At 44.7% G+C, this 27,426-nt stretch overlaps 1 long non-coding RNA gene across 2 annotated transcripts; it reads right to left on the reverse strand.

Annotated features, from left to right (window-relative positions):
* Positions 1–345: 345 nt before the first annotated feature.
* Positions 346–13,776, reverse strand: LOC108304554. 2 transcript variants are annotated; one of them, XR_001825300.2, is made up of 4 exons: positions 13,648–13,776; positions 5,181–5,265; positions 4,460–4,550; positions 346–862 (listed from the first exon to the last, which is right to left on the reverse strand). It is a non-coding gene; the product is annotated as an uncharacterized LOC108304554 (long non-coding RNA). The 2 variants fall into 2 exon arrangements; XR_005200324.1 differs by lacking the exon at positions 5,181–5,265.
* Between the last annotated feature and the right edge of the window lie 13,650 nt (positions 13,777–27,426).

A 27,426-nucleotide genomic window follows, 5' to 3' on the forward strand; every position in this document is an offset into this window, starting at 1 on the left:
ATCGTGATCCATCTCAACAGAAATTTAAACAGAGCCCAGGTACACGGGTATGTTCTAATTTTCCTCTACAGAGGTTTTGCTTTTGTTGCTGTTTGGTTTTTGGCTTGTCCCCCAGGCTGGAGTACAGTGGTGCAATCTCGACTCACTGCAACCTCCACCTCCTGGGTTCAAGCAATTCTCCTGCCTTAGCCTCCAAAGTAGCTGGGATAACAGGCACCTGCCACCAGGCCTGGCTAATTTTTAGTAGAGATGGGGTTTCACCATGTTGGCCAGGCTGGTCTCAAACTCCTGACCTCAAGTGATTCACCCAACTCGCCTCCCAAAATGCTGGGATTACAGGCATGTGCCACCATGCCCAGCCCAGAGTTCTTAAATTGAAACATTTTTAATGGATGTGTAGAGATGAGGCCAACTCCTGTCCTTCTCCCTTAACCATAAATGGTTTGGTGAAATTGAGAAGTGAGGGTTTTTCTGTCATGAGAAAATTGCTCCATCTGCAATACAGCAGGAAAGCACTGGTCTAATGGTGAAGGGAATTGGGTTCCAGTCTCTGCATAGTCACTCTCAGTGCCGGTGATGGCCCCCAACACTGCGCCTCAGTCGCCTCATCTGTAAAGAAGGCATAAACACCCTTCCTGCATGTCTCTCAGGGCTGATATGAAGAGGAAAAGAGCTGATGTGCACACATACTCGGTACTCACTATTTGTTCGTTGATTAAATGAAGAGTTCAAGACAGGGGTCTCTTATTAAAGGTGTGGCTGCAGGCCTTCAGAGTTGATCATCCTCCTTGCCGGCAGCCAGATTGGCACGTAGAGTGGACCAAGCTCCGCCATCTCTCTTTCAGGATGACTTTGGTGGTCACTGCAAAAGCAAAGATATGCTAATGACCCTCATCTGATCACTGTACATTATATGTATGACACCATCACTGTATACCCCAGAAATATGTGTCAATTAAAACTTTTTTTTTTGACACAGAGTCTGGTTCTGTCACCCAGGCTGGAGTGCAGTGGTGCCATCTCAGCTCACTGCATGATCCACCTCCCGGGTTCAAGTGATTCTTTTGCCTCAGTCTCCCAAGTAGCTGAGACTACAGGCTACCACCACACCCGGCTAATTTTTGTATTTTTAGTAGAGATGGGGTTTCACCATATTGGCCAGGCTGGAGTTAAACCTTTTTTTAAAACAAAGATAGCCCTGTTCATGGCCTTCCCCAGCTTGCTGGCCATTGGCCTTGAGAAGCCAACAGTTTCTCATATGTTGGAAGAGGAACAGGAACAGCTGCCTATGTTAAGATATCAGGAAGGCCAGCCAGGGAACTGACGGGAGGCTGGGGATTATGAAGGGTCTAATCTCATCCCCTTCATGTAGACATGGGGGACCAAGTGGCTCTGAGAGGGAAAGGATCTGCTCAGTTAGTGACAGAGCCACAACTATGGGTAATCATCACAGATGCCATCACTCAAGACCACACCTCATCCTAAAGCTCCATTCTGAAGCACTTCGTGGAGTAGGTATCTCTTCTCACCATTGCCAAGCTGGGTTTTTGGAAGCTGCCCTAAACCCACCTCAAGCCCAAGAAGGCTTTGGACCCCAAATCCGTACAAACACCTGCAGGAACTCACAGTTGGGAGAGATCTCTTGGAGAGCAAGTTCCACTTGCCCAGTCCCCAGGCCACTCTTTTTTACAGTGGCCTCCAAAGCCTCTGAGCCCAGCTGCCAGCTCCACTCCCAGCTCTGAGGTCCCACCTGGCAGGAGCACACATGCCACCGCTTTACACCAAATCCCCAAAGTGCCCGGCACATTCCAGGCTTCCACTGTCTCCAAGGGACCCTGGGGCCCTGCTAGAGAAGGGTAATGGCAGGAAGCCATAATATATTAAAACAGCAGATTAAAACAAACAAGAGCATTTTGGATCATATTACGCATCACTTTCCTCATGTCTGACAACAGAAAAAAAATCAAAGGCAGTAAAAAACAATCGCAGACCATAATGGTCTAATAAGTTCGTGATAAAAGTGCTTGTGGGAGCAGCATGGGCCTAGGCAGCTCCGGGTGCAGGAATCAAAGCCCTCTTCCAGATCCACAGTGGTGTGCTCAGAGGCATTACTGCTTAAGTGCTCGTTTAAGACTTCCTCCAAAATGCAGCGCACTCGCTGGAGAATCATAATTAGGCCCCAACTGTGGGCCATATTCACACATTGTGCATCATTCTTAAAGATGACAGAAAAAAATTACTCAAGGCTATGTGGAGTAGGTATTAGATCTTTTACTGTTGTTCTCCATGGAAAAACAAACAAACAAACAAACAAACAAAACACTTAATAATCTCCTGTCTAGACTCACAGCTTTTTGAATACTGAGCAATATGACTTAGTTTTGTTTTGAAATGGAAAAAGGAAAGCTGAGAAAACAGAAGACTGTGAACAGTGGAACTCTGGGTTTTGTTTTACAACCTATAGACGTGGTCAAATCCATAAGAAAGCAGCGTGTAAGGGATCTTTCATTCATGAGGCACGGTCCCGACCAAAGTCAGACCAAAATTCCAGAAACATCTCAGAGCACTTTAGGCAGCAGTATATCAGCCCAGATCTGATTAAACATTTGGAACATGTCACCTTTTGAAAACCACTTTCATTTATTTATTTGTTCATTCATTCATTATATTTTATTTATTTTTTGAGACAGGGTCTCACTCTGTTGCCCACCTGGAATGCAGTGGCAGAATCTTGGCTCACTGCAACCTCTGCATCCTGGGCTCAAGTGATCCTCCCCACCTCAGCCTCCCAAGTAGCTGGGACTACAGGTGCAGAACACTGCCCCTGGCGAATTGTTTTTTATACTGTTTATAGAGATGGGGTCTTGCCATGTTGTCCAGACTGTTCTTGAACTCCTGGACTCAAGCAATCTACCTGTTTACTCAGCCTCCCAAAGTGGTGGGATTACAGACATGAGCCACCATACCCGGCTGCCACTTAATAGTCTGTATGCTGAAAAAAATGCCTCAAAAATGTGCAGCTGTTTTCCCATGTCTCCTGCCCATTTCCTCCCCTACCTTCTAAACCCAAGCCCATTTCCAGCCCTACGTTTTGTCTCATGAGCAAGAGCTTTCTAGGAATTGAGAAAGAAATCTGCCCATGACTCACATTCTCCATACCAACCTCGGTGCCCAGCTCACTGCTGCCTTTGCCCCCAGGGAAAAGATTTCTTGGGAGAACTTCATTCAGGTCAGGTCAGCGGACCTAAACCTGAATTCAGGTCATTTTCGTTTTTAATCTGAACATACCTACTGCTGTCATTTTTTCATCTGCTTTTTAAAACTGATCCCCCTCCCCCAAAGTGGCATCTATTTATCGTTTTTGTTGTTGTTTGGAGTTTTTTGTTTTTGTTTTGAAAGGGAGTCTTACTGTGTTGCCCAGGCTGGAGGACAGTGGCGCGATCTCAGCTCACTGCAAACTCCACCTTCCAGATTCAAGCAATTCTCCAATCCCAGCCTCCTGAGTAGCTGGGATTATAGGCGTGCACCATCACAACTGGCTAATTTTTTATGTTTTTGGTTGAGACAGGCTTTTGCCATGTTGCCCAGGCTGGTCTTGAACTCCTGAGCTCCAACTATCCACCCCCTCAGAGTTCCAAAATGCTAGGATTACAGGCGTGAGCCACCATGCCCAACTTATTTATCTCATTCTATTCACATAGATTTATACGTATGATTTATAGATTTATCTACAAATAAATAGTATATTTTCATGACAACTCTGGGTGGTCAGTGACAGATTGTTATTTTCACTTTACAGATTCTAAAATCTGCACTTTAATAAGAGTCTCACAGCTAGTGAAGGAGGTATTACAAGTCAGTAAGAAATGAATGAATTATTTGAATGTGATTTTGAAAAAAAAATTGGCTCTCTTGGTGGTTTAAACATCTAAATTCTTATCTCACATCCTAAAATTTAATAAACTCCTGACATTTTAAAATTATAATACCTGAAAAACATGAAAACCATAAGAAAATATAGATAAGTATTTATTTAATCCCTTCATTGAAATGTTTCTAAGTATAAAATAATGAAGGAAGTCACAAAGAAAAGGACTAACATATTAGATCACACAAAGACTGTGAACATCTACATGCGGAAAAATTTAAAGCAAACGATGAACTGAAAAATATTAGCCACATACGTGACAGCCAAAAAGGTTAATATTCTTACTATGCAAGGTATTCATACAAATCAATAAGAAAAATAGAAAAGGTTATGAATAGATAATTTACAAAAGAGAAAATACAAATGTTTGGCTAATACACATAAGAAAGCTATTCAGCCACAAAAGGAATCCAAAAAATTTTAAAAGTCACCAGAGATCATTTCCTGCTTATCAAATTAGCAAAAAATAGAAATATCAATAGTACCAGATGCTACAAAAGTGAAGTGAGAGAGGAATACAAATTATATGACCCTTCTGGAAGACAGTTTGGGCAATGTGTATCAAGAACCTTGAAAACACTCATGTTTTCTGACTCAGTAATTCCTTTTTAAGGACTTCATCCTAAAAAGTAATTAGAAATGTGGGCTAACATCGATGATAGACTGGACAAGGAAAATGTGGCACATATACACCATGGAATACTATGCAGCCATAAAAAACGATGAGTTCATGTCCTTTGTAGAGACATGGATGAATCTGGAAACATCATTCTCAGCAAACTGACACAAGAACAGAAAATCAAACATCGCATATTCTGACTCATAGGCAGGTGTTGAACAATGAGAACACATGGACACAGGGAGAGGAGCATCATGCACTGGGGTCTGTTGGAGGGGGCTAGGGTATGGACAGTGGGGGATAGGGAGGTTGGGAAGGAATAACATGGGGAGAAATGCCAGATATAGGTGATGGGGGGATGGAGGCAGCAAACCATCTTGCCATGTGTGTACCTATGCAAAAATTCTGCATGATCTGCACATGTACCCCAGAACCTAAAGTACAAAAAAAAAGAGAAAGAAGTGTGGGTTAAACTATTTGTAAAAGATATTCCTTAGAGAGTGAGCTATACCAGCAAAATATGGAAACAATGTTCCCCACCAGGAGAGTGGATGAAATTATAGTGCATCTACATAATGAAATATTGTAAAGACACTAAAATTGAAAAACTATATTAGTGGCAAGGAAAAATACCTATGCAATAGTGTTAAATGACAAATGCTGCCGCAAAATGGTCTGTAGTATCTCAAATATAGAAATGTATGCCCAGGAAAAAGAACTGTAAAGTAGAATCAACTGTGTTTACCAGTGAGTTGAATAATGATACATACCTTAAAAAACATTTTTCTAATTTTTTACAATAACAGGTATTTATTTTATAATCAGGAAAATACAACTGAGAAAACCCTCTTTTTATTTTTTCATACTGACACTCCATTTATATTTTTAATTTCTTTTTATTTTAAAATATTTAACTAACACAGCAGGGCGCAGTGGCTCATGCCTGTAATCTCAGCACTTTGGGAGGCCAAGGCAGGTAGATCACAAGGTCAAGAGTTTCAGACCAGCCTGGCCAATATGGTGAAACCTGTTTCTACTAAAAATTAGCCAGGCGTGGCAGCACATACCCGGAGTCCAGGCTACTCAGGAGGCTGAGGCAGGAGAATCACTTGAACTCAGGAGGCGGAGGTTGCAGTGAGCCAAGATCGCACCACTGCACTCCAGACTGGGCAACAGAGTGAAATTCTGTCTCAGAAAAAAAAAAAAAATTAATGAAGATTGAATATATTCAAGGTGTACGATGTGATGATTTGATATATGTATACATTGTATAATGATAACCACAATCAAATTAATTAATACATCCATTACCATCCATGCTGTCCATCAGATTTCCAGCACTTGGTCATCTTATAACGGAAAGGTTGAGCCCTTTGACCAATATCTTCCTGTTTTCTCCAGCCCCCACCCGCTGGTAACTGCTGCTCCAAGCTCTGCCTCAATGTGTTTAACTTTTTTAGATTCCACATATGTGTGAGATCATACAGTATTTGTCCTTCCATATCTGGCTTATTTCACAATCTGGCACAGTGACCTCTGGTTTCACCCATGTTGCTGCAAACAAGCTTTTGTGTTTTTAATGGAAAAGTCTCAAAAAGGTAAACATCATAATGGAACTCCACATCTGGTCACATGAATCCATAACCACTGTTTTTCCTGCCCTGTGAACTTTCATTTTACAGTAAGGACAAAACATACAACTACAAAGCCCACAGCACTTTAAAATCACTTCTGCATTGGTCAGTATACATAATTGCAATTATATAGTTATTAGTAATCAGTTCTAATTCATGTTTCTGTGTTTAGCTTTGTCTATTTAATATGATTTAATCTTTAAGTGTCCATGTGTCAACATAGTCAAAATGCATATCCCGTTGACAGTGTGGCAATCATTGCTATGTGTTCACCAAACAACGCCCCTTCACCCTGCGCTGATAGCAAGACTACATTTCCCAGCCTCCCTTGTAGTTAGATGAGGCAATGTGACTGGATTCTGACTCCTAGAATGTGGGTAGAAGTAATGTTGCCTCCAGACCTCCGAATCTGGCTCATGAAGCCTCCCTTGCAATCCTCTGTTCTGCCTCTCTTCCCTCATGGATCTATCAGATACAGGGAGGAAATGGTGAAGCCACTAGACACAGAAGCCTAGGGCCCTGCATGATGGCATACAGAAACCCCTCTCCCCTACAGATCCACACTGGGTTGTAATGAGTGTAAGAAATAAACTCTTATCGTGCTAAGCCACCAAGGTTTGTGTTTATTTGTTAAAGTAACCTACCCTTCCCAAAATTGTCCTACCCTAAGCCCAAAGACTTAGCTTCTATCCCATTGTCTTGACAGGTCATAGTGCTTAACCACTTTCCCATCTTGGATATTATCATTGTTTCTAGATAATGCCATGATTATCTTTGAAAAAAATATGGTTTTTCATTTTCTCCTTCTGACTTATGTTTATGGAGTATATTCCCCAAAGTGGTATTACCAACGCATTATCGGGGAATAATGTTCACAGTTGTCATTACACTATTACCAGACTGCTTTCCAGAAACACTGGGTGCTGCACTGGGGGGCAGATACAGGGAGGAAATGGATCTATGTATGGAAACACCAATGCATGGTGTTTCCCACACCCCCAGCAACACTGGGTTTTATCTTTAGCTTTGTTTGCTAATGCTGTGGCACCAACTAGAAAGTGCTTCCAAGGTCATTTACACTTGCAATACTTAGTGAATGTCGCTATACTATAGAGTATGTGGCAGATAATACTTTGATCTAAAACCTCACACTACTTATTCACCCTTTGGCCTGACTTCTGATGTAGGCAGCCGCAGGGACATTCACACGCCCGCATTAGTGAAGTGATGACATTGCAAAATGCAGTAAAAGGAATCAAGCTTTCACTTCTGCGTTACAAAATAGGCTTCTGGAAACTCACAGCAGAGACCATAGTTTTAAGAAGGGAAGAAGCTTTCTGTATTTCAAAGCCTGGCTTTTGAGCATAAGAAGCCTCAGGCCTGAAAGACTCAGGGCATACAGTTTAGGCATAAATAATAGATTTGGAAGAATATGTGATCAGTCAGAGCCAGACAGCCCTGCCCCAGGCTGGATAAAGTTTCTTTGGACTGAGGCAGTGGAGAGGTAGAGAAGGAAGAAGAGGCTTAACTGGTGGGTCCTGAAGGCAGAAGGCTGCGACAGGAGCCACAAGGGACAGATGGAGGCTGCATTCCCTACACTGCTCATGTCCACGCAGTGCAGCAGAGAAGGCTGTGCACAGCCGCCACTTATTCAGGAGGGGTTGCTGCACAGGTGCTGTCCTGAGCGCTATGGATACGGCAATGAATGAAAAAGACCAAATCGTTGCTTCTGTGGAATGATGTTCTAATGGGGGAAATAGACATCAACAAACAAATAAATTTGCAGGCACACCTCGCTGCAGTGCTCCTCACAGATGTGTGTATTTTACAAATTGAAGGTTGGTAGCAACCCTGCGTGGAGCAAGTCTGTTTGGGCCATCTTTCTGATAGCATGCGCTCACTTCATGATTCTGTATCACCTTTTGGTAATTCTTGTCGTATTTTGAACTTTTTCATTATTCTTCTTGTATCTGTTATGATGATCTGCAATCAGCGATCTTTGCTGTTACTACTAAATTGTTTTTGGGTACCACTAACCACACCCATAAAAGATGGCAAACTTAACAGATGAATGTTATATGTTCTAACTATTCAGCCTCCCTATGCCCTGAGACACACAAATATTGAGATTAGGCCAATGAATAGCCCTAGAATGGGTTTTAAGTGTTTAAGTGAAAGGAAAAGTCACACTACTCTCACTGTAAATCAAAAGCTGTGAGTGATTAAACCGTGACGAAGACACATTGAAAGCCAAGACAGGCTGAAAGCTAAGTCTCTTATGCCAGTTAGTCAAGTTGAAAATGCAAAGGAAAGGTTCTTGAAGGAAATTAAATGTGCCACTCCAGTAAACACACAAATGATAAGAAAATGAAACAGCCTTATTATTGATGTAGAGAAAGTTGTAGTTGGTCTGGATAGAAGATCCAACCAGCCACAGCATTCACTTAAGCCAAGCCTAATCCAGAACAAGGTCCTAAGTCTCTTCAATTCTATAAACACTGAGAGGAAAGGAGGAGGAGGAGGAGGAGGAGAAAGGAGGAAGAGGAGGAGGAAGGAGGAAGAGGAGGGAGGAGGAGGAGCAGGAGGAAGAAGAAGAAGAGAAGAAGAAGAGAAAAAGGAAAAAGAAAGAAGGAGGAGGAGGAAGAGGAGGAGGAGAAAAAGAGGAGGAGGAGGAAGAGGAAGAAGAAGAGGAGGAAGAGGAAGAAGAAAAGGAAGAAGAAGAAGAAAGAGAGGAAGAGAAGAAGAGTTGGAAGCTAGCAAAGTTTGGTCCAGGAGGTTTAAGGAAAGGAGCCATTTTCATAGGATAAAAATGTCACCACTTGAGGTAAAGCAGCAAGTGCTGATGGAGAAGCTACAGCAGTTATCCAAAAGATCTAACTAAGGTTATTGATGAAAGTGGCCACAGCAGATTTTCAATGTAGATGAAACACCCTTATATTGAAAGAAGATGCCATCTAGGGCTTTCATATCTAGAGAGGAAAAGTCAATGCCTGGCCTCAAAGCTTCAAAGGACAGGCTGACTCTCTTGTTAGAGTCTAATGCAGCTGATGACTTTAAGTTGAAGCCAATGCTCCTTTTCCATTCTGAAAATCCTATGATCCTTAAGAACAATGCTAAATCTACTCTCCCTGTGCTCTGTAAATGAGACAACAAAGCCTGGCTAATAGCACATCTGCTTATAGCATGGTTTACTGAACATTTTAAGCCCACTGTTGAGACCTACTGCTCAGAAAAAAACAAACAAAAAAACCCTTTCAAAATATTACTATTCATTGACCATGCACCTAAGCACCCAAGAGCTCGGATGGAGATATACAAGAAGATTGATGTTGTTTTCATGCCTGATAACACAAAATCTATCCTGAAGCTTATGGATCAAGGAGTAATTTTGACCTTCAAGTTGTGTTATTTAAGAAATACATTTTATAAGGCTATATAGCTGCCATAGTGATCCCTCTGATGGACCTGGGCAATGTGTGTGACTCACTTGATCATGATATTCACTTTAGTGTGGAGATCTAGAACTAAATCCACAATATCTCTGAGATGTGTGTGTATGTGTCACACATATATATCACACACACATATAGGCACACACACACATGCACATATATACACACACACACATACATACACACACATATATACACACATATATATATATACACACACACATATATATGCGCATGTGTGTGTGTGCCTGTGTGTGTGATATATATGTGTGTGTGTGTGTGTGTCTATATGTATATGATGTCAGTGGTGATAAGCATTCTGAAGATAATTAAACAGGACTGAGAGTGATGGATGGTGGCGTTATTTTAAATAAGATGGTCAGAGAAAGCCTTTCTGGAAACCTGATATTTGAGCAGTTGAAGTTTAAAGGGAGCCCTGAGCATATTTGGGCACAGAGCATTCCAGGAAGTAAGAAGAATGAGTGCAAAGGCCGAGACAGGAGACTGTCTTGGCATTGACAGACCAGTGTGGCTGGAGCAGGTGAGAGAGGGAAAGAGATGGTGGGAGAAAGTCAGAGAGAGAGTAGGGTGGCCAAGGCACAGTGGATGGGCTGTCTGGATAGACGGGATGGAGGCAGCCTTGGTTAACACAGGGTCTCTCTCCTTAGAGGTGTCTAAGTCCCAGAGGGCACTGAGGGGTCAAGGCAATGAGAGTAGGGTGCCCAGGAGGACAGTGTTTGGATGTGGCTGATGGTCCTCGAGGCCTCCACTGCATCCTCCTGGCTACACACCACTAGCCTCTGTGTTCACTTTCAACTCCCTACCTCTGGACTTTTCCTAAGCCACAGCAGACAGTTGGCTTTTCCCATACCTTTGCATGCAGGGTGCTGAGCAAAGTTCAGAGGAGAAGCCGGTCTCTGGACCCTGGCATCCCTTTCCCCTGCTTTACATCTGTGATGGTTAATATTGTCAACTTGATTGGATTGAGAGATGCAAAGTACTCTTCCTGGGTGTGTCTGTGAAGGTGTTGCCAAAAGAGATTTGGCATCAGTGAACTGGGAAAGGCAGACCCACCCTCAATCTGGGTGGGCACCATCTAATCAGCTGCCAGTGCGGCTAGAATAAAGTAGGCAGGAGAAGATGAAAGAGCAGACTGGCTGACTCTTCCAGACTTCATCTTTCTCCTGTGCAGGGTGCTTCCTGCCCTTGAACATCAGACTCCAAGTTCTTCAGATTTTGGACTCTTGGACTTACACCAGTGGTTTGCATGGGCTCTTGGGCCTTTGGCCACAGACTGAAGGCTGCACCATCAGCTTCCCTTCTTTTGAGGTTTGGGGACTCGGACTGATCACCACTGGCTTCCTTACTCCTCACCTTGCTGTCCCTATCATGGAACTTTACCTTGTGATCGTGTGAGTCAATTCTCCTTAATAAGCTCCCTTCATATATACATATATCCTATTAGTTCTGTCCCTCTAGAGACCCCTGGCTAATACAGCATCCTTGCTGCTACTAAGGCCACACCACTGCTGCCTTGGCCCGCCACCAGGTATAGGCACTGGTTTCAAAATCGCCACACCTTCCTTGAGCTCAGGAATTCAGGCTAAAATCAACTGATTACGTGAAGAAGCAACTCGAACATTGAAATATGAATTAAGGCCAGGCATGCTGGCCCATGCTTGTAATCCCAACACTTTGGGAGGTCAAGGCAGGAGGATCAATTGAGGCCAGGAGTATGAGACTAGCCTGGGCAACATAGCAGGACCCTCTCTACACACACACACACACAAATCAGTCAGGTGTGGTAGCACATACCTATAGTCTCAAGTGCTTGGGAGGCTGAGGTGGGAGAACAACTTGAGTCTAGAAAGTTGAGTCCACAGCAAGCCATAGTTGTACCACTGAACTCCAGCCTGGGCAACAGACTAAGATCCTGACTCTATAAAAAAGAAAAGGAAGAAAGGAAGGGAGGGAGGGAGGGAGGGAGGAAGGAAGGAAGGAAGGAAGGAAGGAAGGAAGGAAGGAAGGAAGGAAGGAAGGAAGGAAGGAAGGAAAAGAGAGAAAAAGAAAAGAAAGAGAGAGAGGGAGGGAGGGAGGAAGGGAGGAACAGAGGGAGGGAAGAAGGGATCCTCCATGGAAGTTAGTTGCTAAGTAACATAAATCTCTAACTAGGTGAACAATGGAAGAGGAGTTCTTTCTTTTTAGCAGTTTCTTACCTATCTCTCCACTCTGGCAGGTAAGCATACACACACACACACACACACACACACACACACACACATACACGCACACATGGACACAAACACACCCCTGCATGCTCCAGAAGAACAAGGATTGGGAATCTGGCCCCAGCTATTGACAGATGGCCACTCCTGCTCTAAATGAACTGCCGACCAGGGCCTCCTTTTCATCTCAAAGGCCATTTGGCATAACCTCATTCATCTGCGCAGACTGTCAAATTCTCTCTCCCGGACTTCTCCTGTGACCTTCATTTTATTCTCTGCTCATGCCTGAGTGTGGCGGCTGAACTGGATTGATTAAAGTTTTAGCCCTGTCTTGTTTTAATTCAAGAGCTAAACTGAGCATTTAAATGAACTCGTAGCAGGACTGACTGGCAGGCTTCTGGAATCTGGTTAACATTCCTCCTGAGGCTCTCTCACCCCCTTTATCTCTGCTCTGTGTCCAGGTTTGTTTCTGGGTGAAGTTCACTGTTGGTTAAAAATGACATCATTGGAGCAAGTGAGAGTAGATGAATGTTCACTTCCATCCATCCATCCATCACTGGAGACCCTGGGTTCATTAAGCGTGCACCAGGCATGGTTTCCCTTCACGTCTCATAATTCATCCATGGGTCTAATGAACCAAGATGGAGTTTGTCAGTTTCCCCCAGGTTGACTAGATGGAACAACAATTCTTTGGTGCTCAGAATCTTTCATCCTATAGAGAGAGTCTGTGAGGAGAAGGGAGAGCAAGACCCAGCACAGTGACACAATGTCAGTGCACATCCCTCCATCATTTCTACCTACAAACACAGTGTCCCTCAAGAGCTGGGACACTGAACCCATACCCTTTCTTCTTCCCTGGGCGTCAGTCTGATTGCTATTTTTCAAGAGTCACCTGGCCTCTCCATTTGGTTATCCCACTGTAATTGCCTGTGATTGCTTTTAAGACAGAGGAAGGAGCATGGGAAGACAGGCCTAGGCATCCATCACCCAGGACGAAATCAGGCATATAACTTCATACCATGCCCCCTCTAAATGCTCAAGGGTCTGCTCATCCCTCCATTCAACCACCCACCCACCCACTCATCTGTCCATCCAGCTGTCCATCTGTCTATCCATCCATCCATTCAGATATTTAATTCAGCAAGTATTTATCACTTGCCTTCTTTATTATTGTTATTATTATACTTTAAGTTGTGAGATGCGTGTGCAGGTTTGTTACACAGGTATACATGTGCCGTGGTGGTTTGCTGCACCCATCAACCTGTTGTCTACATTAGGTATTTCTCCTAATGCTATCCCTCCCTTAGTCCCCGATCTCCCAAAATGTCCCAGTATATGATGTTATCCTTTCTGTGTCCATGTGTTCTCATTGTCAACCGTCACTTATGAGTGAAAACATGTGGCATTTGGTTTTCTGTTCTTGTGTTTACTGAGAATGATGGTTTCTAGCTTCATCCATGTCCCTGAAAAGGACATGAACTCATCCTTTTTTATGGCTGCATAGTATTCCATGGTGTATATGTGCCACATTTTCTTTATCCAGTCTATCATTGATGGGCATTTGGGTTGGTTCCAAGTCTTTGCTATTGTGAACAGTGCCGCAATAAACATATGTGTACGTGTTATCACTTGCCTTCTATGTAACAGGTACTTTGCCAGATGCTGAGTTTCATACCCACGAGGTTATTCTTTTTCAGAGATGGTGTATTAGGCTGTTCTTGTATTGCTATTAAAAAAAAAATACTTGAGCCTGGGTAAATAATAAAGAAAAGAGGTTTCATTGGCTTACAGTTCTGCAGACAGTACAGGAATCATGGTGCATAGTGCCTGCTTCTGGTGATGGCCTCAGGAAGCTTCCACTCATGGCAGAAGGTGAAGAGAGAGCAAGTATCACACAGGGCAAGCGCAGGAGCAAGAGAGCGAGTGGGGAGGTACCACATTGTTTTAAACAACCAGATCTCACATGAACTCAGAGCTAGAACTCACTGATCACCAAGGGGGTGGCACTAAACCTTTCATGAAGGACCCACCCTGATGACCCAAACACCTCCACCAGGCCCCACCTCCAACCCTGGAGATTACACTTCAACATAAGATTTGAATATTCAAACAATGTCATATGGTAAGGTCAGCAGATTAGGAGATGACCACCACTGAAAAGACAGTTTGTTACTTATGGTTCCCAAGAGAAGGGGACACACCATGCCACACCATTCAGGGCCACAGAGGGAAGCACCAGTTGGGTCAGGAGGCAGGAGTGAGAGAAAAGCATGGGCGAAGTCTTTTCTACATTTGTGGTTCTCAAGGGAAGGAATGGGCGAGGCAGGGTAAGCCACTGAGCAAGTTTAGGACTGGATAGGTTGAATGACTTCGGCAAGCTCTGGGCTATCAGGGTGGTCCCTAGTTGAACGGTATCTGGCCCAAGGATGACTTTGGGTAGGAGGATGTTATCTAGGGTTTCCTGAGCCTGATGAAAGGAGCCAGTTTGGGGAATGGAGTTGGGATGAGTTGGTTTGTATATCAAAGGCATCTCACAGGCAAGTTGTTTGTTACCTGCAGGAAATAGCCAACCCTGGGAAGGGCAGTCCCTTCCTAGGTCCACAAAGCCCCAAGATATCAAAGCATCCTAAAACATAGAAAACGAAAACATGGTTAATACATGGGGTTTCAGAAAATGATGTCTGCCCTTAAAGACTTCACAGACTTCAAAACAAACAAGAGTTTCATAGCACTTGGCACAAGCTGTGCCAGTCACCTTGGGGGATGTCTGCCCGGCCACAACCTTCCCATTCATGGGAAATACACCCCAGATTTAAAGGGGTGGGCTCCTCCATGGACAGCTTTATAGTTTATGGCCCATCTCCCTGGCGGTGGCTAATTGGACCAAGATGGACACACGGATCCAAGCTCAGCCAATCAGATTTCCTCTCCCTCTAATTTGAGGTTGCAATTCAGAGACCTGTAGACCTGTGCTGGCAGGAACTGGAGCAGGTAAACACGGGAACCAGGAGACAGTCTGACTTCACCATGTATGTGTCTGTCACCTCCAACCCTGGCTGCACATTGGAGTCATTGGGAGTTTTTAAGAAATACTGAGGCCAGGGTCCCCAATCAGACCACTTCAGCAGGAATCTCTGAGGGTGAGGCCCAGGTGTTGAGCTCCTGTCCCAAGGCTGACTCGCTCCTAACCCCCACAAAAGTGAACTGTCCTGGCCCTGCGTCCCCCCTCCAGGAGCACCACCTCTGGCCCTGTCCCATCTTGCTGTGTAGAAGTGACACAGGACTGTGCTGTGATTGGTGTGGATATTCCACACACACATAGACTTATGATGCACAGCAACATGGAGGGGGCATGCTTTAAATTGACACATAACATTCATGTGTTTGCTCGGGGTACATATCTTTTGTTGCATGCATAGAATGTGTAATGATTAAATCAGGATATTTAGAATCTCCATCATGTTGAGCACTTACCATTTCTGTGTTGGGAACATTCCAAGTCTGCTCCTTTAGCTATTTTGAAATATACAATTCATTGTTATTAACTATAGTTACCCTACTCTGCTATTGCGCATTAGAAATTGTTCTTTCTATCTAACTGCACATTTGGACCCTTCATTCCCTCCTCCTCCACATACACACCCTTCCCAGCCTCTGATAACTATAATTCTACTTCCAACCAGAGGGAGCATTTTCTTTTTAAAATAGGGGCCTCACTTTGTCACCCAGGCTGGAGTGCAGTGTCACCTTCTTAGCCTATTGCAGCCTCCAACTCCTGGGGCTAAGCAATGCTCCTGCCTCAGCCTCCTGAGCAGCTAGGACCTCAGACTCAAGCCACCATATCTGGCTAACTTTTTAAAAAATCTTTTTGTAGAGGCAAGGTCCCAATATGTTGCCCAGGCTGGTCTCAAACTCCTGGCCTGAAAGCCATCCTCCAGCCTTGGCCTCTGTATTTGCCCGTTTTCATGCTGCTGATAAAGACATACCCAAGAGTGGGAAGAAAAAGAGATTTAATTGGACTTACAGTTCCACATGGCTGGGGAGGCCTCAGAATCATGGCAGGAGGTGAAAGGTACTTCTTACATGGTGGTGGCAAGAGAAGATGAGGAGGAAGCAAAAGTGGAAACCCCTGATAAACCCATCAGACCTCATGAGACATATTCACTATCATGAGACTAGCAGGGGGAAGACCAGCCCCACGATTCCATTACCTCCCCCTGGGTCCCTTCCACAACACGTGGGAATTCTGGGAGATACAATTCAAGTTGAGATTTGGTGGGGACAGAGCCAAACCATATCAACCTCCCAAAGTGCTGGGATCACAAGTGTGAGCCACTGTGCCTGCCCCAGGAGCATGTTAAATCAATGGTCTCCCACTCAACTTCTAATAAAATGAATGTCCATCAAAAGAAGAGGTACAGTGCACCCAAGAAGTCAACATATCAATTAACCAAGAAATCTTTTTAGAAAGGGAGATGAATAAGAGGCTCCAGGGCTCTTCCTGCCCTGGAGGAGCCTTTAGTCCAGCTGGAGAGGGCTTTAGATGTTGATGTTGGTATGTACAGATATAAATATATGTGCACATGGACAGCTGCTTGATTAACACTAGTAAACCAGGCATGGCACACACTGGCAGAATGGCACTCCATGTGATCAGAAAGGAAAGATTCCTCTGGGCTGGGCTAGTCCAGAAAGACTTTCTGAAGGTGGAGGAATTTAACCTGGTCTTGTGAGGCAAGGTGGGTTTCAAACAGGCCTGTGGGCCAGGGTAACTAGCTTTGTAGGTACTTGAAGGGCGGCCATCCTCCCCACCCAGTGCACAGAACAGGTCCCACCAGAAGGCGTTCTCAGCCACAGCCTCGGGCTCTGCCTCCGTCTTTTCCCACAAAGTGAATATCTTATCACTCAAGCAAACCAGAGAAACTCAGAGGCTTGAACTGATAATGCTGGCCCAAGTTCAAGCATGTGTAAGGACCCAGGTGAGATCCTCTAACCTCTCAGAGAGCAAGTGTCAGGAGACAAGGAGGGGGTGACTGGGCAACTAGGGGAGACAGGAGACCTGGCCTCACCCCTGCACAGATACCACCTTTCAAAGACACAGGTGTATCAAATGCTGGAACCCAGAACCATTCACAGTCAAACTGCCCCTTCTTCAAAATAGCTGCTCTAGGGAGACAGAGATGGAGAAGAGCTTTGCCCTTACTGCTCACTCTTCTCAAGAGCTAAACCTAAATACTAAGAGGCTGGACTAAGAATAAAACCCAGTCATGGCTGGGCATGGTGGCTCACACTTGTATTCATAGCAGTTTGGGAGACCAAGGTAAGGGGTTCACTTGAGACCAGGAGTTCAAGACCAGCCTGGGCAACATAGCGAAACCCTATCTCTGCAAAAAACAAAAATTCAAAAATCAGCCTGGCTTGGCAGTGCACAACTGAAGTCTCAGCTGTTTGGGAGGCTGAGGTGGGAGGATTTCTTGAGCCCAGGAGGTCAAGGTTGCAGTGAATCATGACAGCTCCACTGCACTCCAGCCTGGGCAATAGAGCGAGACCCTGTCTCTAAAAAAACATAAAACAGTCCAGATCTGGTGGCTCATGCCTGTAATCCCAGCACTTTGGGAGGTCAAGGCAAGTGGATCACGAGGTCAGGAATCCAAGACCAGCCTGGCCAATATGGTGAAATCCCCGTCTCCACTAAAAATATAAAAATTAGCCGGGCATAGTGGTGGCATCTGTAATCCCAGCTACTCAAGAGGCTGAGGCAGGACAATCGTTTGAACCCAGGAGGCGGAGGTTATAGAGGGACCAGATCGCACCATTGCACTCCAGCCTGGGCAACAAAGTGAGACTCCGTCTCTAAATAAATAAATCCCAGTTATTCCAAAGAAAATGTCTTTCCTCTATTTCCACATTCACAAATCCCTCCCAGCTGAGAAGGAGCCACCCTGTCGGCCATCTTCCCTCTCAGTCTCTTCTTCTTTCCCTCGGCTGACCCCTTCGTCCTCCCATTCTTCCCCTGGCCACCTCCCCATCTGGACCCCTTATTCCTCAGCTCCAATCTGCTCCCAAGTATTCGGCCTCCACTTCCTGAGCATCCACCTGGCACTGCTAAGCTTTCAAATCCACAGCCTTGGGTGTGAGTTTCAGGTCAGGAGTGTCCCTTTCTCCTGCCCTTTGGGGGAGCTTGGATTTCTACGCATTCACTTCTTTTAAAATATCCCTTCCCTCCACTAGGTTTGGTCATGAGAAAATCATCTGGGGACAGATGTCTGAGTCATCCCGACTTGGGCTCGGTTTCCCCCTCTGTGCAGTGGAGAGTGGACTCTGCCCTCTCTCTAAGGATGTCCCCCCTCCAGAACACCCTGTCCTGAGTGAGTATGAGCTTTTTCTAGGACGGCCGGTTATTTGCAGCTGTAGGCTTTCAGCCACACTCACTTTGCTTCTTTCTGCTGCTGTGAAAGATTTTCCATGCCACTAGGGAGTATAAATGCTCCTCACATGCATTTTTGAAAGACCTTGGAAACCTCTGCATAAATCAGTAGAAGTTCATTTATGGTTTCAGAATATTCTGGCTAATTTATCTGCTGTCACAGATCTGGAGCCTGAGGCTTCACTTTCCAAGCTGGGCCCTGTAGGGCTCCACTGCATTTCCCTTGCATGTTTGTTTTGGCTGGCCCTGAAATTCGAGTTGGCCACAAGGAGACCTTTATCATTATTCCAAAGAGATCTTCCCCTTCCCAAAACACTCTTTGGAGGTTTGCCTCCGAGCCAGTGTTTCTTCCCCTTTTAAAAAACCAGCAGCAAAGATAGAGCTCTTCCTTCCAAGCCGCCAGGTCACGGCTCTCAGATTTCAGCCTTGCCCTGATGTCCTTCCTGTGAGTTTGAGCTCTGCTGTGCCAGCATGGAGGCCCTCCCAATGCCCTCCTGCTGGCTTTATGCTGGCCAGGGCAGGCAGTGTACAGAAACAGGGATGCACTGATGGTGATGCAATGAAAAAGTGACCTGGCAGTCTGCAGGTTACATGTTTGAGCTTTCTGGAGCTGTCTTGCCAGAAATCGCTGTAGAAACATGTGGCTGACATTGTTAGCAATTAGTCCAGGGTCCAGCCCCAAAGGAGTTTTTACCTCCTTCCGGGCTATGGTGTGAGATTTCGTTGTTTGATGCCCCCTGCATTTCACTCTTTCAGTATTTCCTCTACCCTGAATCACGTGACCAAGCCTTAAACTCCTGTCCTTTGAGGACAATCAGAATGACACTGTTAGTGTTTGTGCCTTATTTTATGGCTTCACAATCTTGTGCCCTTTGGAGTTCAAAGGTCACATCAGGCAGCAGGCCAGGAGGTTTTTGATGTGACCTTTGAACCCCAGAAAACAAAAGAATGGAGGACCTCAGAGACCATCCATCTAAAAAACGATCCTAGAAAGAATGCATCTCAATCAGCCCACAGCATACAAATCACATAACATTTTTATAAAGCACCCTGCTAAATCCAAACCTATAGCCAGAAGAAGGGACAAAAACTCCATGATCCCAACACATAAATCAAAGCTTGAGAAAAGCAAAGACCTGAGTTTACAGCGGGCTAAGAATGGAAGGATTTGCAGGATGTGATTTATACATTTGTTTCCTCCCCTCCTCCCGCCCCCTGTCTACACACAAACACACTCACACACACGCTGGTCAGTACCACAGCACCATAGGGAAATCCAGCATTTTCCTCCCCAAAGGATTGTCCTGTGCTAAGCCTACCATGGACGGACATGGGAGAGCAACCGAAGGCCGAGAGCTTTCTTCGTGACCACCAGAACCATCCTCAGACAGGCAGAATGTCCATAGGCCAGGCAGCAGGTAAGGAAGATGAGGACTTGCCATATAGGTAAAAGGCTGGCCCCACAAAGAAGGTCACATTCTGTAGAACAGATGTCACCCCCCCCGACACAGATTGTCCCTCAACAGTCCTTAATACCTGGCACACATGTCCCCAGGGCAAAGGTCAGACTAATTTCTGAATTGATGAGAAATGCTGTTCAAATAGTTAAGAGCTCAGCAGGAGGGGCTCCTGTTTTTCATGACTATTAAAGTTTTGTTTTTTTAAAAAAAGATATATTTTTTAGATGTTTCTAGATGTCTAGATACCATGCTGGGCTGGAATAGATCTTGAGAAGTCTGCCAAGGGCATCTGTAGTAGCAAATGTTCAGAGACCAGAACCATGGAGAGTGAAAAAGAGATCCCCTTTTAAACGAAGATTGGGTTTGCAATTAAAATGTGTGTCGTCTTCTTCTTTCTTTTCTTTTCCTTTTTTTTTTTTTTTTTCCCTTTTTTTTTTTTTTTTGGAGACAGAGTCTTACTCTGTTGCCCAGGCTGGAGTGCAGTGGTGCAATCTCGGCTCACTGCAACCTCCACCTTCCAGGTTCAAGCAATTTTCCTGTCTCAGCCTCCCAAGTAGCTAGGACTACATGTGCACACCACCACACCTGGCTAATTTTTTATATTTTAGTAGAGACGGGATTTCACTCTGTTGCCCAGGCTGGTCTTGAACTCTTGAATCCTCTCGCCTTGACCTCTCAAACTGCTAGGATTACAGTACAGGTGTGAGTCACCACACCCAGCTTTTTTTTAAAGACAAGATCTAGCTGTGTAGCTCAGGCTGGAGTGTAGTGGGCACAATCACAGCTCACTACAGCCCCAGCCTCCTGGGCTCAAGCGGTCCTCCTGCCTCAGCCTCCCAAGTAGCTGCAACCAAAGGTGCATGCCAACACGCCCAGCCATTTTTAAAAATTTTTTTGTAGAAATGAGGTCTTACTTTGCTGCCCAGGCTGGTCTCGAACTCCTGGCCTGAAGTGACCCTCTTGCCTCAGCCTCCCAAAATGCTGGGATTACAGGTGTGAGCCACCGTGTCCAGCCTTTGTGTCTTCTACAGTGACACTGAAAACTTGTGTAGGTGCATCTAGATCTTCATCGTGGAGGTTACACCTGGAAGAATCTGTGCTCTATCTCATGCAGCCTGCTCCTTTCTTTTTAACTTTGCACCAGCTTATAATGTTGCTAGGAGCCGTGAATATGTTTTTAACTCTGTCTGAACAGTAGCATGACTGTGTCTAATAAAAATGTGTCCTTGTGAAAATGGCCATACTGCCCAAAGTATTTACAGATTCAACACTATCCCCATCAAGCTACCAATGATCTCTTCACAGAACTGGAAAAAAAACACCTTAAACTTCCTATGGAACCAAAAGAGAGCCCTCATAGCCAAGTCAATTCTAAGCAAAAAGAACAAAGTGGGAGGCATCCACTACCGGACTTCAAACTATACTACAAGGCTACAGTAATAAAAACAGCATGGTACTGGTATCAAAACAGAGATATAGACAAATGGAACAGAACAGAGGCCTCAGAAGCAACACAACACATCTACAACCATCCGATCTTTGACAAACCTGACAAAAACAAGCAATGGGGAAAGGATTCCCTGTTTAATAAATGGTGTTGGGAAAACTGGCTAGCCATGTGCAGAAAGCAGAAACTGGATTCCTTCCTCACACCTTACACTAAAATTAACTCCAGATGGATTAAAGGCTTAAACATAAGACCTAACACCATAAAAACCCTAGAAGAAAATCTAAGCAAAACCATTCAGGACATAGGCGTAGGCAAGGACTTCATGACTAAAACACCAAAAGCATTGGCAACAAAAGCCAAAATAGACATATGGGACCTAATCAAACTCCACAGCTTCTGCACAGCAAAAGAAACAGTCATTAGAGTGAATCAGCAACCAATAGAATGGGAAGAAATTTTTGCAGTTTACCCATCTGACAAAGGGCTGATATCCAGAATTTACGAAGAGCTAAAACAGATTTACAAGAAAAAAACAAGCCCATTCAAAAGTGGGCGAAGAATATGATCAGACACTTTACAAAAGAAGACATACATGAGGACAGCAAACATATGAAAAAACGCTCATCATCACTGGTCATTAGAGAAATACAAATCAAAACTACATTGAGATACCATCTCACACCAGTTAGAATGGCGATCATTAAAAAATCTAGAGACAACAGATGCTGGAGAGGATGTGGAGAAATAGGAACACTTTTACACTGTTGGTGGGAGTGTAAATTAGTTCAACCATTGTGGAAGACAATGTGGCAGTTCCCTAAGGACCTAGAAATAGAAATTCCATTTGACCCAGCAATTCGATTACTGGGTATATATCCAAAGGATTATAAATCGTTCTACTATAAGGACACATGCACACGAATATTCATTGCAGCACTGTTTACAATAGCAAAGACCTGGAACCAACCCAAATGCTCATCGATGATAGACTGGAAAGGGAAAATGTGGCACATATACACCATGGAATATTATGCAGCCATCAAAAACGATGAGTTCGTGTCCTTTGTAGGGACATGGATGAACCTGGAAACCATCATTCTCAGCAAACTGACACAAGAGCAGAAAACCAAACACCGCATGTTCTCACTCATAGGCGGGTGTTGAACAATGAGAACACATGGACACAGGGAGGGGAGCACTACACACTGGGGTCAGTTGGGGGGAAATAGGGGAGGGACAGTGGGGGGTGGGGAGTTGGGGAGAGATAGCATGGGGAGAAATGCCAGATATAGGTGAAGGGGAGGAAGGCAGAAAATCACACTGCCATGTGTGTACCTATGCCAAAATCTTGCATGTTCTTCACATGTACCCCAAAACTTAAAATGCAATTTTAAAAAAATGCACTGCCAGACGCAGTGGCTCAAGCCTGTAATCGCAGCACTTTGGGAGGCTGAGGTGGGTGGATCACGAGGTCAAGAGATCGAGACCATCCTGGTCAACGTGGTGAAACCCCATCTCTACTAAAAATACAAAACATTAGCTGGGCATGGTGGCGCGTGCCTGTAATCCCAGCTACTCGGGATGCTGAGGCAGGAGAATTGCCTGAACCTGGGAGGTGGAGGTTGCAGTGAGCTGAGGTCGCGTCACTGTACTCCGGCATGGTGCCTGGCGACTGGCGACAGAGTGAGACTCTGTCTCAAAAATAAAAATAAAAATAAAAATAATAAAAAATGCAAAAAAAAATGTGTCCTGAACAGTGGCACCCCAAAGCAATTTCAGATGAAATAAGAATCCTAGAAAGGACCCTAGAAAGAAAAAATCCTGGCCTTAGGTTTGGAAGACCAACTCTGTGTTACCTTGGTCAAGTCACTTCACCTCTTTGAGTTTGCATTTCTGTAAGTTGAATCATCCTGGTGCTTTCTGAGGGCCTGCTCTGCACAGGCCCTGCCCAGGTGCCAGGATAACCTCCATCCTGTCGGATTTAACACTGCGTGACTTCTCTGTTTCCAAGGGGTCTTATTTAGACACAAGAAAATGAACTAAACAGCTCCTTCTTTATCCCTGTTCCTTAACTCGGGGATTTCACAACCTGTTTCCTTCTCAGAAAGGCAAAATGCAACCCAGTGGACGAAGCCCCATTTTCCAAATGATTCGTAAGCAGCAAGCATGATGCTGAAGTGCTCTGCAAAATTCTCCATGCAATTTTGGAAGCTCAGTCTAAGGAATATATATGACTGCTGCTTAAGCTGCTCAAAAATGAGATTAACCAGGGTCTTAGAGTCTTTCTGGCACAAGACTATGGTGGCTGGAAAGGCTAGGAAATTATCCTGGCTAATCTCAATCTCTTTACACATTCCCCATGTGCTCTGGATGGAGGCTGAGGGACACTCACCAGAGGTCACAGGGAGAGTTGGGCACAGTCAGGACCAAAGCCCAGGATCCTCCAGCGCCAGCCCACACTAATGGCTACTCCAGTGTATGGTCACTGGCTTTTTACCTGTCATCTTGGTTTATCTTTACAACAAAGCTGTGGGTAGATGTTACTATCACATGTCAGAGATGAGGCGCTGGAGTCCGAGCAGTTTCAGTTACTTGCTCAAATCTCACAGCTGATACATGGGGAAACTGGGATTGGGCTTGGCTCTCTCAGATTCCAGGCCTGTACTTGTAAGCACCCACCTCAGTTCTGAGACCCCATCTCTGTGCTCTAACTACAGTGTGGAGCGTCACACGCAGGAGACGCTGAGCCCACAGAACCTGAGTGGTGTGGGAACAGTCTCAGGGGAAGGTAAGAATGGGGCATGCGGTGAGTTTAATGGTGCTCCCCTAAGAGATCCTAACACATACTAACCCCCACAACCTCTGACTAGGACCTGTTTTAGAGAAGGCAACTTTGCAGATGTAATTAGTTTAAGTATACCTTGAAGAGATCATCTGGATTATCCAGGTGAGCCCTAATCCAAATGACAAGCATCCTTACAAGAAACAGAAGAGGAGCCAGGCAGAGTGGCTCACACCTGTAATTCCAGCTACTCGGGAGGCTAGGGAGGGAAAAGCGCTTGAGCCCAGGAGTGCAAGGTTGCAGTGAGCTATGATTTAAAAAAAAAAGTATCAGGAGAGGAGAGGACACAAACACAGGAGAGAAGCCCAGGTGGAGACGGAGGCAGAGATGGAGCCATGCAGCCACTAGCCAAAGTATGCCTGGAGCCACAAGAAGCTGGAAGACCCAAGGAAGGCTCTTCCCTAGCCCTGCTGATGCCTTGGCTTTAGGCTTTCTGGGCTTCAGTGTGGTGAGAGAATAAATATCTCTTGTTTAAACTTTGTAGGCCTGCATAGAATGAGAGTAGTCGGGTACTTAGGCTTCTGAGGCCAAGGCATTAGATTCTGCGGAACTGAAATCTCCAGGCTTTGGTAAGAATGGGCACTGAATGGCCCCCTTGTAAGTCAGCCCCAGCCCTAGCTATGCCCTTTACCATTGGAAGGCCTTTTGCCCAGTGGAACCTAGTTCCTTACTCAGTAAGATTCGGCAATTGAGCCAAGACATAGTCTAGCCTGAGTCAATATCTAGATTGATCAATTGGCCAAGTCAGGAGAGTATTGGGAAAAGATTCTTTGCTTCAGTGAAGGTTTCCTATAGATACTAACCCTCCCAAATATATGATAATGCAATTAGATTTTTAAAACTTCCGTGATATGGTTAGGCTTTCATCCCTATGCAAACCTCATCTTGACTTGTAATCCACATAATCCCCACAGTCCCCATGTGTCAAAGGAGAGACCAGGTGGAGGTAATTGAATAATAAGGGCAGTTTCCCCCATACTGTTCTCATGATATCCAATGAGTTCTCACGAGATCTGATGGTTTCAAAAGGGGCTCTTCCCCCTTCACTCAGCACTTCTCCTTCCTGCCATCTTGTGAAGAAGGTACCTTGCTTCCCCTTCATCTTCTGTCATGATTGTAAGTTTCCTGAGTTCTCCCCAACCATCCTGAACTGTGAGTCAATTAAACTTCTTTCCTTTGTAAATTACCCAGTTTCAAGCAGTCCTTTATAGCACTATGAAAACAGACTAATGCATTCTGTTTCCATGGACATTTTCAGAAACACATCTTTATGTAAAGCAAGTTCCATAATACAGACTGCCTGCTTGTTCCCAATGGGTCCTTGGGTTGTAAGACTACAAAGGCAGAGGTGGCTGGGCTTCTTATTGAAACTTGCTGGCTCTGAGACAGAACATTCCAGCAGGCAGACAGGATATGAGGATACTTCATCGCTCCAGCACTGATGGACTAAATGCTTCTTCCCTGGATCATTGTATCCTAGAAGCCCAGTCTGAGGATGTGAATAGCAACATCTACCCACAGCTTTGTTGTAAAGATGAATGGAGATGATGTGCAAAAAGCCAGTGCTCCGGACAGGCGTGATCCTGCATGAAAGTAGCCATTATTACAGGCTGGGAATGGAGGAACGTGGGCTTCAGTCTTGACTGTTCCTAACTAGCCACGTGTACCTACTTTTCTTCTCTGTAAACTGGAATGAGCATCTGCCCTAACTAAGGGGCAGATTAAAAAAAGGAATGGCATGCTTGCCTAAACAGAGATTAAAAAAAAAAAAGGAATGGCACAGACTACTTCTCAGGCTGTGACTGGGGGAATGAATGTGTTTCATTGCCATCCTTGACACTTGACTCAGTGTTTTCAAGTGTTTTCCCGGTAAAACAGGGGTCAGATCCTCCTTTGCTCATGCTGCTCTCAGGAGCCCAGACAGCACTGTTCTGGTGGTCGAGATGACCCTGCTTGGGAGCTCAGGCCACCTCAGGCCACACCTGGCCACATTCCAGGCTGAAGAAACTGGTAAGTTGCAAGCACACCGAGAAAGCTGCCCAAGCACAAGAGTCAGGAGCTCTGCCTTACATATGTCATGTTTTTTATCTGATCAATATTTAATAAACTCAATTTTTTAAAAAAGTTATTGAGTCTCAATCCTCAGAAGCATATCTTGGAAATATAGAAATATTTGAAGATGCCTCCAAAGCAGATAAAAGGCAAATAGAGGTTTTAAAAAAAATAGCAGCTTATGCTAAGATTTTTGATAAAATGAAATCCCCATAATATAAAATCCTCTGGGACACTGCTTCCACTGATGAATCATGCCAAGAAATAATGAATTCTCCTTAAGTGTTGAAAAATTCTTGTGAATATATAATTTGGAAGAAATACAAAAGCCCTGCTTTCCTCTGATTTCAGAATAAAGCCTTTTCCTCCATCCTCTGACTCCCCCAAACTTCAGGTGCATGCTCGCGCGTACACACACACACACACACACACACACACACACACACACACACAAAATGAACCAAGAAAGGAAGGAAAAGAGATCAGGAATGAGAGAGCCCACTAATGGATTGGCTTAACTATAGAACAACATCCCATCACTGTTCTAGAAAATAATCAATTGAGCACTTAATTTTAAACATAAAAGTAAGCTGCCAGGAGACTGTTAATAGATAACAAAATAAATTAACAGTTGTAGGTGGGATTTGAAACCAGGTCAGATTTTCCACCAAGCTCCAGGCCCCATGCATACAAAGGGCCTCACTAGCTCAGGCACTTGATCTCATACTGTTTCAAAGTCGGAGATCTCCTTTTAGCCAAAACCCCTTCTCAGCGGGCTTGTCACTTCAGGGGTTTGTTGTTTGTGCGTCTTCCATACATTTTATAACACCACTACTTTAAAATATTGATGGGCAACTTGGCCTTGGCCCAGGCCCACAGTGGGTTAGCATGGACATGAAAATCTTCAGTAGGGTGGAAATAGGAAGAACACATTCCCTGCTGCCTTTTCCTAAGGGACATTGTGTAAGTGTGGTGGTTACCTGAGCTGGAGGCCTGCCCAACTTCGATGGACAGCTCTGCCCTCTGGGAGCCTGCTGAGAGCTGTTTGGGGACAGGATGGCTCTCGGGACACACATAGGCAAAGCTGAGGTACCTCTAGGCCCAGAAAGGGTAAGTAAAATCTACACATAATCCCCAAATTTTTCTAATCTGACTCAACTTTCTTAACACTCAGACTCTTTGCAAAGTTATTAATAATAAGAATGAATGGCTTTGTCATCTGTCTCTTCTTCCTATGCCCATAACCCTATCAAGGCAAGTGACCAAAAGTAAATGGTAACAAGGAACAGAAAGAGGACAGGCCAGGTGCAGTGGCTTACATTTGTTTTTTTTTTTTT

Source organism: Cebus imitator, unplaced genomic scaffold, assembly GCF_001604975.1.
Source record: "Cebus imitator isolate Cc_AM_T3 unplaced genomic scaffold, Cebus_imitator-1.0 Scaffold55, whole genome shotgun sequence".
Taxonomy (NCBI): Eukaryota; Metazoa; Chordata; class Mammalia; order Primates; family Cebidae; genus Cebus; species Cebus imitator.